We start from the raw sequence: 12291 nt of genomic DNA on the forward strand, positions 1-12291 counted from the left end.
CCATATACTATCCAACACTTACCCTACTGTTGCACCCCCTGGAGTTAGAATAGTAATTTTTACCCCTATACTATCCAACACTTACCCTACTGATGCACCCCCTGGAGTTAGAATAGTAATTTTTACCCCTATACTATCCAACACTTACCCCACTGTTGCACCCCCTGGAGTTAGAATAGTAATTTTTACCCCTATACTATCCAACACTTACCCCACTGTTGCACCCCCTGGAGTTAGAATAGTAATTTTTACCCCTATACTATCCAACACTTACCCTACTGTTGCACCCCCTGGAGTTAGAAAAGTAACTTTTACCCCTATACTATCTAATACTTACCTTAAATGCAATTTAATATTATGCGTTGTAATGGTATGCGTTGTAAAGGTAGTATGCGTTGTAATGGAAATGCGTTGTAAAGGTAGTTTTTAAAAATGCGTTGTAGTGTCATGCGTTGTAATGTCATGCGTTGTAATGGATTATGCGTTGTAAAAAATGCGTTGTAAGTGCATGCGTTGTAAAAGTGTGCGTTGTAACGTCATACATCCCTCAGTCAGTACTCACTCAGCATGAATGGACCACCAGCTGGACACCTACTCCGTCCCAACAGGCCCAGAGATATCGGTGGCTCCCACGCCAGCCGATATATAGTGAGTAGAAATGGCGGGGAATAGTGGTTTCAGCATCCAGACCTGTCATCGTATCACATGACCCACCATGGTCACGTGAATCACGTCTATGATGGAAGAGTGAAATTGATGCAAAAAAAGGGCTAGACTGCTAACTTCTCACACGGATGGTGAGAAGCAAACTTTATTGAACAACGTTACTGCCTAACAATAGCGCAGACACACTACTTTGACCAATCTCCTATTGATAACCTACTCGTTACATCCTAAAAGCAGGTATCCCACCAAAACTCAACAAGCTTAAATTGTTTAAAATTCCGCACATTGTGCTCCGTGGTAGCAAAGGAAAAAAGAAAAAAGAAGAAACGGTGTCCCAATGAACCCGTAAGACCCCGAACATCTATATATATACGGATTGTTAAGGTTTCTACATATCAGTGTAAAACGTATATATAAGAAGGGGAATCTGCCAAAAGACGGGGAAAAAATCGTTTTTTTCACCAGCACAATAGAAGCTGGTATGACGGGTTGATATATTCGACTTTTAGGAGCAACTAAGAGGTGAATTTGATTATTAGATGCCCTCTTTCAGTTGGCTACTAAAGAATAACAATTACAAGTCAATGGACTTGTTTGTTTTGCGACTTGTGCCTTATTTAAATATAAACACTGCCTCTAGATTAATCACTTTAATTAAGCAAAAAACTTTTGTGTTGGATATATGCATATCAGTATGAAAAATGTTTTGCAAAACATATACCCCTTTTTTGTCTCTGCAGACATTCTTGGCTTTTGGGAAATGCTTGAAGGCCTCTACAAAACCGTGAGTTACTTCGGTTTATTGCACCACAGGTTAGGGTAAGCCTTAGCGTGCTTATACCGCCGTGGTGCTTTTGGTCCTGAAGAAAGCTTCAAGTAATACGTTCAGAAGCTGAAACATGTTGACCTTTATTGATTAGGATGCATCTGGTCAATTTAACCCAGTGAGGAACATCCAATTTTACCTGTTTTTATCCAGTGCTGGGTTTTCCGCCATTAAAATTGTTTTGGTTAAAACCTTTTGCACTTTTTAACTTCACCCCTTGCACTTATCACATATTTTTTGATAGACACATAACCAATATCCAGCTCTGCTTTAATTGAGCGTTGTAGCACACCAGGGATGCAGTAGGCATTTCTGGTGGAACCCTATGATGAAGCATGTCACCAACAAGGTTGGTGAGTGAGGGTTCTTATATCAAATTAGAGTGATTTGTACACATTTTTTCTATTTTTTCTTATGGGATACGCTCTTTCGTTGTTTGACACATATGCACAATACCACAGTTTTACACAAAAAATACACCATCACAATTGCAATTACACATAAATCCACTTGCTGTATATTGAATATCATACCATCACACCACAACCATTCACCCATTTTCCTGCCCACTCCCCCTCCCTGAAACATCCCCCGTCCCGTCTCGCACCCCCACCCCCTCCCACTACCCCCCCATTAGTGAAAGTTGCCAGACCAAACTGGTATGTGTGATGGAGACCAGAGGTCAGCACAGCGGCACTCCCCCCTCCCCTTTCAGCTGTAACCCCCTCACTCCCATCATAGAGCAGTGCCCAAGTAGACAAAAATAGGAAAGAGAAAAAAAGGAGGCAAAGAAATCCTAGAGTAAGCCACTACTAATATTACAAAAGCTCAGGTCAATTCTCAATAGAGCCCCCCCATACTTATGCATTGTCACTGCCCAACTCGAACTGAGACAGATATTCTTTAGCCTTAATTTCTGAAGTAAAAAACTTGAACAGAGCCACAGGCAATAGTTTTCAGTCTAGCAGGAGCCAATAAATACGCTTCGAAACCAGCATCTTGGAATGGCTTAGTCATCTGTCGCAAGCGCCACCGGCGTTCAACAGTTATGTGACAAAAATCAGGGCATACAAAAAATGATGAGCCTTGGTATGTCCGTCTCGCATCCAGGCGGACTTTCTCAAAAATTGTCTGGCGAACCAGAAAGTTCCTAAAAAATACTAGGATAGCGGGTGGTTGTCTTGAATTCACGCCATCCTGGCCAGATTTGTTACGAGTCATAGGGAACCTGTGCACTCTTTGCACTTCTATAGCCCAGTCCCACTCTGAGAATTCGGGGAATGCATTCTTTAAGAGATTCAGCATATAAGAGCTTACTTCCTCCCCCTCACTGCCTTCATTAATACTAAGGAACCGATGGTTATTCCTCCGCTGTCGGTTTTTGAAGTCCGCCAGCTTCCATTGTACATCGGTGACTTGGTACTCCTGCAACTTGATTTGCTCTTTCACCTTTGTGCACACTGCCTACTGTGCCGTGGTCCTTTCCTCTATGCAGCTCAGGCGCTCCCCAATCTCAGAGCTTCCCCACTTTCCGAACAGCACCTTCCAGTTTTATTGTAGCATGCCTTGCCCTTTTACTATCCGCCCTTGTCTCAATAATTAAACATTTCAAACAAATTTCTATTAAATGTGAATATAAAAATAAAATGTGTCCCAAAACGTTTTTTACATATACATTATCATTTTCACCACAGAGAAATTTCAATTATTTTAATTTCGATAAAATGTTGTCTAAACGTACATTAACAACTTTGTTATGGAAATTTAAAAATTTCGCCTAAATAAATTAATGTTTGCTATTTTTTTCATATGTTATAATTTTATTATTTTTTATTTTAAATTAAATCATATTTTATTATTTTAATATAATTAATATAGTTCTAAAATTATTATAAACTGTTATTTATTAAAATTATTGTTAAAATTTGTTTCAAAAACATTTACTACACTAATTTGCACATCATTAAAATAATGAACATTAAATTTAAATTAAATTATCCACTTTTTATTAATCTACCCACTGTTATCCCCTAAAACCCCAATATCACGCTTCCAAAAAATAATTATTAATACATTATTTTAGACATTAAAACGACAAAAAATACTTATTTCAATAGTTTCGTAATTAATTATTTATCTTCCTAAAAACTCAAAGTAAAAAATTATTAAACGTACATTATCAAACACACTACAATACATAACAAAAAAAACCACTCAAAAATGATATTACTTACAAGAATATTTTCTACATTTATATTTATTACAACAATATTAAAAACAACACTTAAAACACAACACTTAAAACGATATTCTTACCTATGATATTCCTGCCAACGATATTTTTAACATCAAGCTATTCCTGACACGATATTTTATGTATTACGATAGCTTTAATTCAATATTTTGTTCAAATCCATAAGTTGTGATGAGCTTCCTGGGTTTAGGTACACATAGAGGTACCATGGTATAGGCCAGAGTAGAGGTACAAGGGTGTATACATGGTTGCAGGTAGTAAGGTCCAGATAGCGTGAAAGTACAAGAGCACGGGTAAGCGTAAGGGTAGGAAAACTAAGGTTAATGTAAGGGTTAAGGTATTGGGGGTATTGATTGGTGTATATGGAAGTAGTACTGATGTATGGGCAAGGGTAGAGGTACTCGAATACAGGTGGGGCACTAGGGCATAGGCAGCAGTTGAGGACAGATATAGAATGAAAAAGGGACAGAGGAGAGAGTAGACAAGGGGGGGGGCAAGAATTTGGGGTGGGGAGACAAGAAATCCAAGTAATCCTAGAAAAAACACAAACTTCAGAAATTGCCTTCACCAAGATTGAGACACAATCCTTGAACTGCCTTCTATTTGAAAAACAATTGAGAAAACAAGTTTCTGAAGAACAGTTTTCCTTACATGCATTTTTGTCCGTGGTCAACAATTTCCCCCTAACTTCAATGGTTGCGTGGGGTTTCAATAAAGAAATTGAAAAAATACAATGCAATTTAAGAGGTTATATGTAGTCTGTGCAATTTTTAACCCCTTCCCCGCTCATGACGGAACCGCTCCGTCATGAGCCACGGTTGCCGTGTGCTCATGACGGAGCGGTTCCGTCATGCCACGACCGTTGGCGGCCGCTCCGCCCACGCGGCGCTGTTTCCCCGCCTGTGCGGGGGGACAACGCAATTGGGCGGAGTCATGACGGAACCGCTCCGTCATGAGCACAGCTCAACCGTGGCTCATGACGGAGTGGCTCCGTCATGAGCACAGCGCCACCGCGCTGCCCCCCCCGCACCCCCCAGCGCTGCGGCGGAATTCCCGCCGCAGCGAAGGGGTTAATGACCAATCTGCCTTTCTGAGAAAGCGGTTTTAAAAATTCTGTCCAGGGGGTGCAGGCCTCTCATATTCAAAGCACCTCCTGTTTAAATTACAGGGATCCTACCTTTGTATTTCACTTTCTTTCTGTCAAAGGGGAAAGAGAGCACCCTAAATTGAGATGAAGGCCCCCCCTCTCCCACCATCAGTCACACAAGGCTTTTATAACCAGTCCTGCGCTTCCCTCTCTTGTTCCACAATACCTAGCTACCTTTTGTGTGTAGGTGCGCTATAAATAGATCACATAACATATTTAAAAAAAAAATTCCCCATTCCTAGGTCTCATCAGTGTGATGCAGTTTCACTGCTTTTGAGAAATCTTAAACCTAGCAACGTTTCAGAAAACATCATCAGATATAGTTAAAAAAATTAAAGATCGCGTCCCTTTAAAAATACTCTGCCTCTTGCTAAGGTTGTATGAGAAAAATGCCGTAAATAAACTCTTGCTTTGTTCGATGCCGCCTGCGTGTTTTCCTTCTGGGTTTCCCCAGGTGCTACAGAGGGACCTCATTTCAGTTCCACTCCAGGTGTCTGTCCCCTGTCACTGGCCTCAAGGAGGAAAAACGAAGGTGCTCTGGGGCTGACCCTGTGACCTTCAAGATGGCACAGGGGGGAAATCCATTCAGCAAAAATACCTTTGAATAATTGCAAGGTGATTGGATGTTGAAAAAAAGTGGAATAGAGTTTGTCACTTAAATTAAAACTGACTTATTAATCCCTAAATCAAAATACAAAAGTATGTTTGTGAGACAGAAACAATATTTTCATATCATAAAAAGACATTCACCGAAAGGGAAAGAAAATATATTGACCGAAAAATATTTACACAACAGTGTGATGTCAATTCAACAGTGGCGTGAACTGCTTTTGGAGAGCTGGTTGGAAAAATAAATGAATCCCTAGGAGTGAAATTCAAAGAAATCTAAGAAAATAATTCAAAAAGTTAAGGTTTGAAATAGAGTGCTATTCCGCTCGTCAGACTCTGTACGGTTACAGTAACCACGTTTGAGTTGTACTTCATGAAACTCAGTAGGGAAGAAACCAAAATGACTGTGAAACATACCAAGACACTAACGTTGCAACTCTTAAAACATTGCTTGAGCATTTAGAGTCAGATGCACTAAGCGTTTTAACGGTCTCAAACACTCCGATTCAGCATTTGGGACTATTGAAATAATTTTTTCTATTTGCTAATCCCATTTTAGGAGTCATAAATGACAATTTGACTCCTAAAATGGGATCCTCTACGGTATCTGGAAGCGGCAGGTTTAAGGGTTCCCTTCCAGATACCAGATTGGTATCTTCTGTATTTACTGTCCCCTAAAAAAAGGTGGCAATGTAGTCACAAGACGTAAGGGACCCTGGAACACTGACTTTTTTTTTTTACAGTGCTTTATATAGCGCGAACTTGACCCAAGGGTATCAGTTATCACAGCGCTTTACAGGAGTACCAGTTGTGTTACATGAGGACACATTCATTTTAGTTAGGCACGGGGAGATTAAGTGATTTGCCCAGAATCACAGATGTTGAGCGTCCTTGCCACGACTCGAACCCGGTTCCCCAGCTTGGAGGTCAACCGCCCTAGCTGGTAGACCAACTCCTCTCTTTCGTTTTAAGAAACCTTTTTTTCCAAGGGACCATTCGTTAATACCTCGACTGAGGTCGGAATGTGAATTACTACGATTTAAAATCTTATGATCCGACTCATTAGTATATAGGCCAGTTCGCAAAATTCTTTACTGGTCACAAAAATACTGGCCTCAATTTGTGCCCAGTAATTTATCGTACATCTGGCCCTTGGCCCCTACAAAGCAAGACCTCCTTGTACTTCCATTAACTTTTGGAAAAGACAGTGGGCCTGATTCACAAAAGGCCTCCGCACTCGTGACGTGGGTCCCTCACTCGTGGCGAGACTTACAGAGGTCCCGCCACGAGTGAGGAAAATCCGCCATGACTCTGAGGCTTCCGCCACTAGTGCGGAGGCCCTTTGTGAGTCAGGCCCAGTGTTTTTATGTCGCTCTGAAATGGGGATCTGGCCTGGTAGTTTGGGCTGTACTTCTGTTGGAGCGGGACCATGACTGGTTTGCATAAGGCTAATCACGGTCTGAAATGGTATTAAACGCAATACAATGGAATGCAGCTCTGAGTAATTACAGGTGGCTGAAATGAATTAGAGCATTACACTCATCACTGTATCGTTCTTCTACAGTATAAACAGGGCAATCTGAAGTTTGTATCTGCAACAGTTTCTCGGTATTGATGTCCATGTTGAATGTGTACTAATGGTGTTAATACCAATTCCAATTGCAGGCTTTTACCCATTCCACAAGGGCACTTATGCCTTGAACACATCGATAAACAGTTGTTTTAGTGCAATAAGACATTCAGCGCCACTCAGCAGTGTAGAAATAAGGAGGAGCAGAATTGAAAGTAACATGACAGACAGGCTAAAAAAGAGAACACAGTGCAACCAAATGCAGTAATTGACAGGAGAACAAGCAATCAGAACAGCAGGGCATTTAGGTAATGTAAGAAATGTGGTTATTGGTTGAGGGGGTAGGAAGAGCCACTCAGACAACAACCACAGTCCTTGTCAGAGTGAACTACAAAAGCCACTAAATGTATGCATGCTTAACACTCTGGTAGCTTGGCACTAAAGCAGTCAGGCTTAACTCAGAGGCAATATGTATAGTATTTTGTAGCACTCAAGCAGAAAAAAAGTGAAAACACAACATAAGAAAAATCCGAAACCAATTTGGAGAAATAGAGTAAATGTAATAAATTAAATTACACCAAAAATGTAATCAGTAGAACTGGAGTTATAATTTTTCAAAGTTTTTAGTGAAATCTAGTGGCTACAAGATGAAAGTGCCAACCACAGGTATCATGTTGTACAAGACGGGATCAAAGTCAAAAGTTAAGGACGACCACAATGTAGCATAGTTTGGATGCAATGGATTGATTGTGTCCTATTTTGGCTTAAGTTTGTACTTAGAAAACATCTTGACAATGTTCTTGAGAAGGTAGAGTCTCAGCAGGGCATGAAGCGGATGTGTCCCAGAATGTGTCTTCGATGACAGGGAGCCATTAGATAAGGTCTCAGTGAAGCTGTTGATGAAGGTGGAAAAAATCTCAGAGCAGGAGAAACTAGATTTCCAGGCTGAGGAGATGATCATTGGGTACTGGTCATTGTGAAGCCGGTGAAGATATCTACCTTCAAAGATTTTCTAAAGCTCGGATTCACCCAGCAGTATGAGTCTGCAGGCTGAATACAAAGAGGGCTCCATGAGGCCAGATACCGCTACTGAGAGGTCCCACTGAAGAGGAATTGCTTGTTTGGAGAAGGACATAGCAGGAGCTACCACAAAGTCAGATGCACCTTGGTCAGATCGCTTGCAGGTAAGTACTGGTCGTCTGTTGGTTCTCCAGGCAGATTTTCTTGAAAAATGTTCCAAGTCTCAGCCTAGGGGTAACAACAGCAGGGCAGCAGTGCAGTCCTTTTAGCAGCAACACAGCAAAGCCAAGTTTTCCATAGGGCAAGAAGTGATATGAAGTGTGATGATTCTATGGGTCCAAGGTTTAAGCCTGGTGCCAGCCTTTGAGTGTGGAGGCACATCCTGTCCTACCCCCACATCTGGCTCTGTAAAGTTCTCACCATTGCCTGTCAAGGCTCCAAACAGTCGGAGTGACAAAAGGCGTATGTCAGGCTCCTTTGTGTGTGCTGGAGGTAAAGCCCAATGATGTGTAAGTGGGGCAGGGTTCAGCTTCACTACAGCCATCGTTGCAGGATGATTCATCTTGCCCACACCTAGTCCCCTTTGTGTTACTGCCTGAGGAAAATGCACAAACCCCAACAGCAAAGCCATTCACAGTCATGTGACCCAGGATACTGAAAGAAGGCACAAATGGTCAGGACAACAAAATGGCAACTTCTAAAAGTGGTATTTTCAGAATTGTGTCTTAAAATCTGACTTTACAATTAGAGGATTTTAAATTAAAGTGAATTTGAGTCTAATCAGCATATTTTTATCTGCTCCCAATCCAAAGCTATCACTCTTTAAATGTAATAAGGTAGCCCAGTGTTAATCAATGGCAGTGATAGGCCTCACCGCTGTGAAAAACGTCTTTAGGAGTGTTTCTCTTCCAGGACATGTAAAACTTAAGTGCACATGTCCTAATTTTTAAATACTATGCACACTGCCCTAAGAGCTGTTGGGGCCTGATTTATAAGTATTAAAGAGAAAGGCTTGGGCCTGGCTGCTCGGCAGGCCTGAGACACAATTTGCTCTGCAGACCCTCCAGTAGCCTTTAACTTACAGGCACTGGATACATGCAGTACCATTTACCAGAGGCTTACAAGTAAATTAAATGTGCCAATTAGGTGTAGGACAATGCTACCATTGTTTTAGGGAGAGGGTACAAGCACTTTAGCACTGGTTAGCAGTGGTAAAGTGCACAGAGTCATAAAGCCAACAAAAATGATTAGAGCAAAATAGTGGGGGGGTGAAGGCAAAATATTTGGGGGACTACCACCCAAGGGTGTCAGGTCTAACAGACAATCAACAAAAAAGTTCTTTTCACAAGCAAGATGCAACAAGGGAGTGTTAACAATTCATATATGATCAGAAAGTTGATAGAGACAAATTCAGACCACGTAGTGTAGGAGATTCTAATAATCTACTTCACGACTGTGCTTCTCTTGTGTTGTCATTTTTTAGTAAAGGTCTGTGAGGCTATTGCAGGGTAAGCAGCTTTTGGTTGTAGGGTAGTCTTTCTCCATTTTTAAGCATATTTTGGGGAAGATTTATCAAGAATATCAGCACACTGAATGTGTGAAATATTTAAAAATTAGTCTAAACACAGGATTTGTTAGTGGAAAAGCACCCTTCCTGTAAAATAACTATTCTAAAGAGCGCACACAAACCTTTGTGCAGTGGGCCCCTAGCGCAACACAGCTCAGCAACATTGATTGCAATGCTGTGTTGTGCTATTTTTTGAAAATCTACCCCAGAGCTTGCAATTAGGTTGTGACTCAATTTCCTAAGAACTAAGGGCTCGCTTCACATCTTGGCGGACGGGTTACTCAGTCACAGCGGTGCCAGATATCCCGCCCACCAAAATATAAATCCCATAGGATATAATAGGATTTATATTTCGGCAGATGGGTTATCTGTCACTGTTGTGACAGAGTAACCCACCCACCAAGATCTAAACCAGGCCATAAGCCTTAACTGCTAATCCACAGCTACCCTGAGAGTCACGGAGGTTTGAAATCCTAGCTTTCCATTTCATACTAAGTATTGAGTGTCGTGGTTAGTGGGGAACATAAATAATCTCACCTTTGATATTTCTTGGTTGTACCTGCGACTGAACAGATTGGGGAGCTAACAAAAGTTTGCCGAAAGCCTTCTATAATGTTTTTCTAAACATTAAACCTTACCAGCTGATGCATTACCTAATTTATGTGTATATAAGGTCCTTACAAAACAAATGTAAGCCACCACCGTACATGGACACCATATATATGAACCCATACATATTTCCTTGTATGTATGTATGAGATCATGAAGGGTGCACCTAGAAGTAAGTCACACTCTGTTAAGTAAGTCCTTTTTAAATTTCTTTTATTCTTCTTAGTAACACAAACGATAGGACATCAGCCAACGCGTTTCGTTCCTTTCAAAGGAACTTCATCAGGGCTGAAATCAATTGACATGAGACAGCACATAAATAACCACAACACATAAATGTGCTACAATAATTACATAAACAAATGTATGCACATAACACAAAATATAATGACAAATATATAAATACACTATTCTTGTAACATTATAACCAATAACAACATATACCCAAAACACAATACTCAAAATATATATTTCCACAGACATCACACTATGTACAGGCCCACATAAAAAATCTAACATATAAAAAACACAAATACATATATATATTACAAAAGGTAGAATATAATAATTTTATATTTAAAATTCCACAGATCAATGAAAAATATGAAAAGTAAAAACGGAAAATAATAGAAGATAAGAAATAACACAAAAAATATGAACATATGAGATAGTGCCTGAAAAACTTGATGAGCAAGAACAAAAATGAATATAGATAAGTGAAACATAGAGAAACTGAAAAAAACAGAAGAGGAAGAAGATAGAGAAAAACCAAAAATTACAGAGATTAATGCGGAAAATACAAAAATATAAAGTGAAATTTACAATTGCAAACCACACACAAAAAACAAACATATATATATAATCTCACCTAAATATTTAGGGTGAAATAATCCGAAGCATCAAGTATTAGAATCCAAATTTATTTAAAAGAAGAAGCCCCAAAATAGGGGATATAAAGTAGTAAACTCCAGTCACGAAATCTGTAAGATAACATCACAGAATCCCATTGTAAACATATGATAATGGGCAAAAGTCTTAGTGAAAAAGTAATCATCTCCACATGAAACTACTTCACCATAAAAACCTAATATGTCGGCTTTATATTAATAAGAGGGCCAACGATTAAAGACATATATGGTGGTGTGACCCCATACCAAAACACACAAGTAAGGCATCTCAAAAATTTAACAGTCCCATGTTCATGTCAGAGAAATGTGCAAGGAAACCAAATGATAACGTTCGGTATCATTTGGCTCTATCGTGAAGCCAAAATCATAAGTAAACTGTAAACGGAGTATACAAGAATAGTATAAATACATCTCAGACAGTAGTTTCATGCACTTAATAATACCAACGCCACTATTGTCAATATTATAGGTATCAACACAATGGTGATAAACTTAACTAGCGTTGGAGGACTCACGCATACATCCATATTAATTTTATGAGCTCCGGAAACAAACCAATAGTTCAAGCGCTACTTGTTGTAAAGATGCTTCAAGTTAATTATACCAAAAGGTAGTATAAGGCAGCGTAAGAGGACTCGCGCACCCATCAAAATTCACTCCATGGGCTCCGGGAGCACCCCAAGACCAAAGTGCCACTAGTTGCCCAGAAACCCAAAGTCTACTGTACGCAAAAGGGCGAGACAAGACTGAGCATGGCAACACACAAATATAAGCTCAGAATTCTCCGCATCCAAAAACGACACAGCAGTGCAACCCCCCCACCCCACAGAACAACTTGCCTGGAGACTCTCATTCTTCAAAATGGCAGGTATGCCCGGCAATGGTGTAAGCAGATCTCCATCCTGGTACCAACATTTTAAACGACGCGGCAACGTGCCATTTGGACGTGATGACGTCACTGGTCGGGGTAGAGAAGCTGTAGCTATAGAGTCGCGGAGGCGCCATCTTAAAGGCGACCTACAGTGTATGCGAGAATGCCTCATATCCACCAAAAAAGACCAAAATAAGACCAAATCTACACAGAATGCCCAACAAAATCAACAAATAGGCACCAT

General features: G+C 40.3%; 1 long non-coding RNA gene across 2 annotated transcripts in view; it reads right to left on the reverse strand.

Moving 5' to 3' along the window:
• Positions 1-12082, reverse strand: part of LOC146784532 (uncharacterized) — an 83369-nt gene extending 71287 nt beyond the window's left edge. For both annotated transcript variants that reach the window (XR_014970890.1, XR_014970891.1), the window contains exons 1-2: positions 12016-12082; positions 11137-11248 (exon numbers count right to left, since the gene is read on the reverse strand). This is a non-coding gene — a long non-coding RNA (uncharacterized LOC146784532). The remainder of the gene's footprint in view (positions 1-11136; positions 11249-12015) is intronic.
• Between the last annotated feature and the right edge of the window lie 209 nt (positions 12083-12291).

Source organism: Triturus cristatus, chromosome 11 (assembly GCF_964204655.1).
Source record: "Triturus cristatus chromosome 11, aTriCri1.1, whole genome shotgun sequence".
Classification (NCBI taxonomy): Eukaryota; Metazoa; Chordata; class Amphibia; order Caudata; family Salamandridae; genus Triturus; species Triturus cristatus.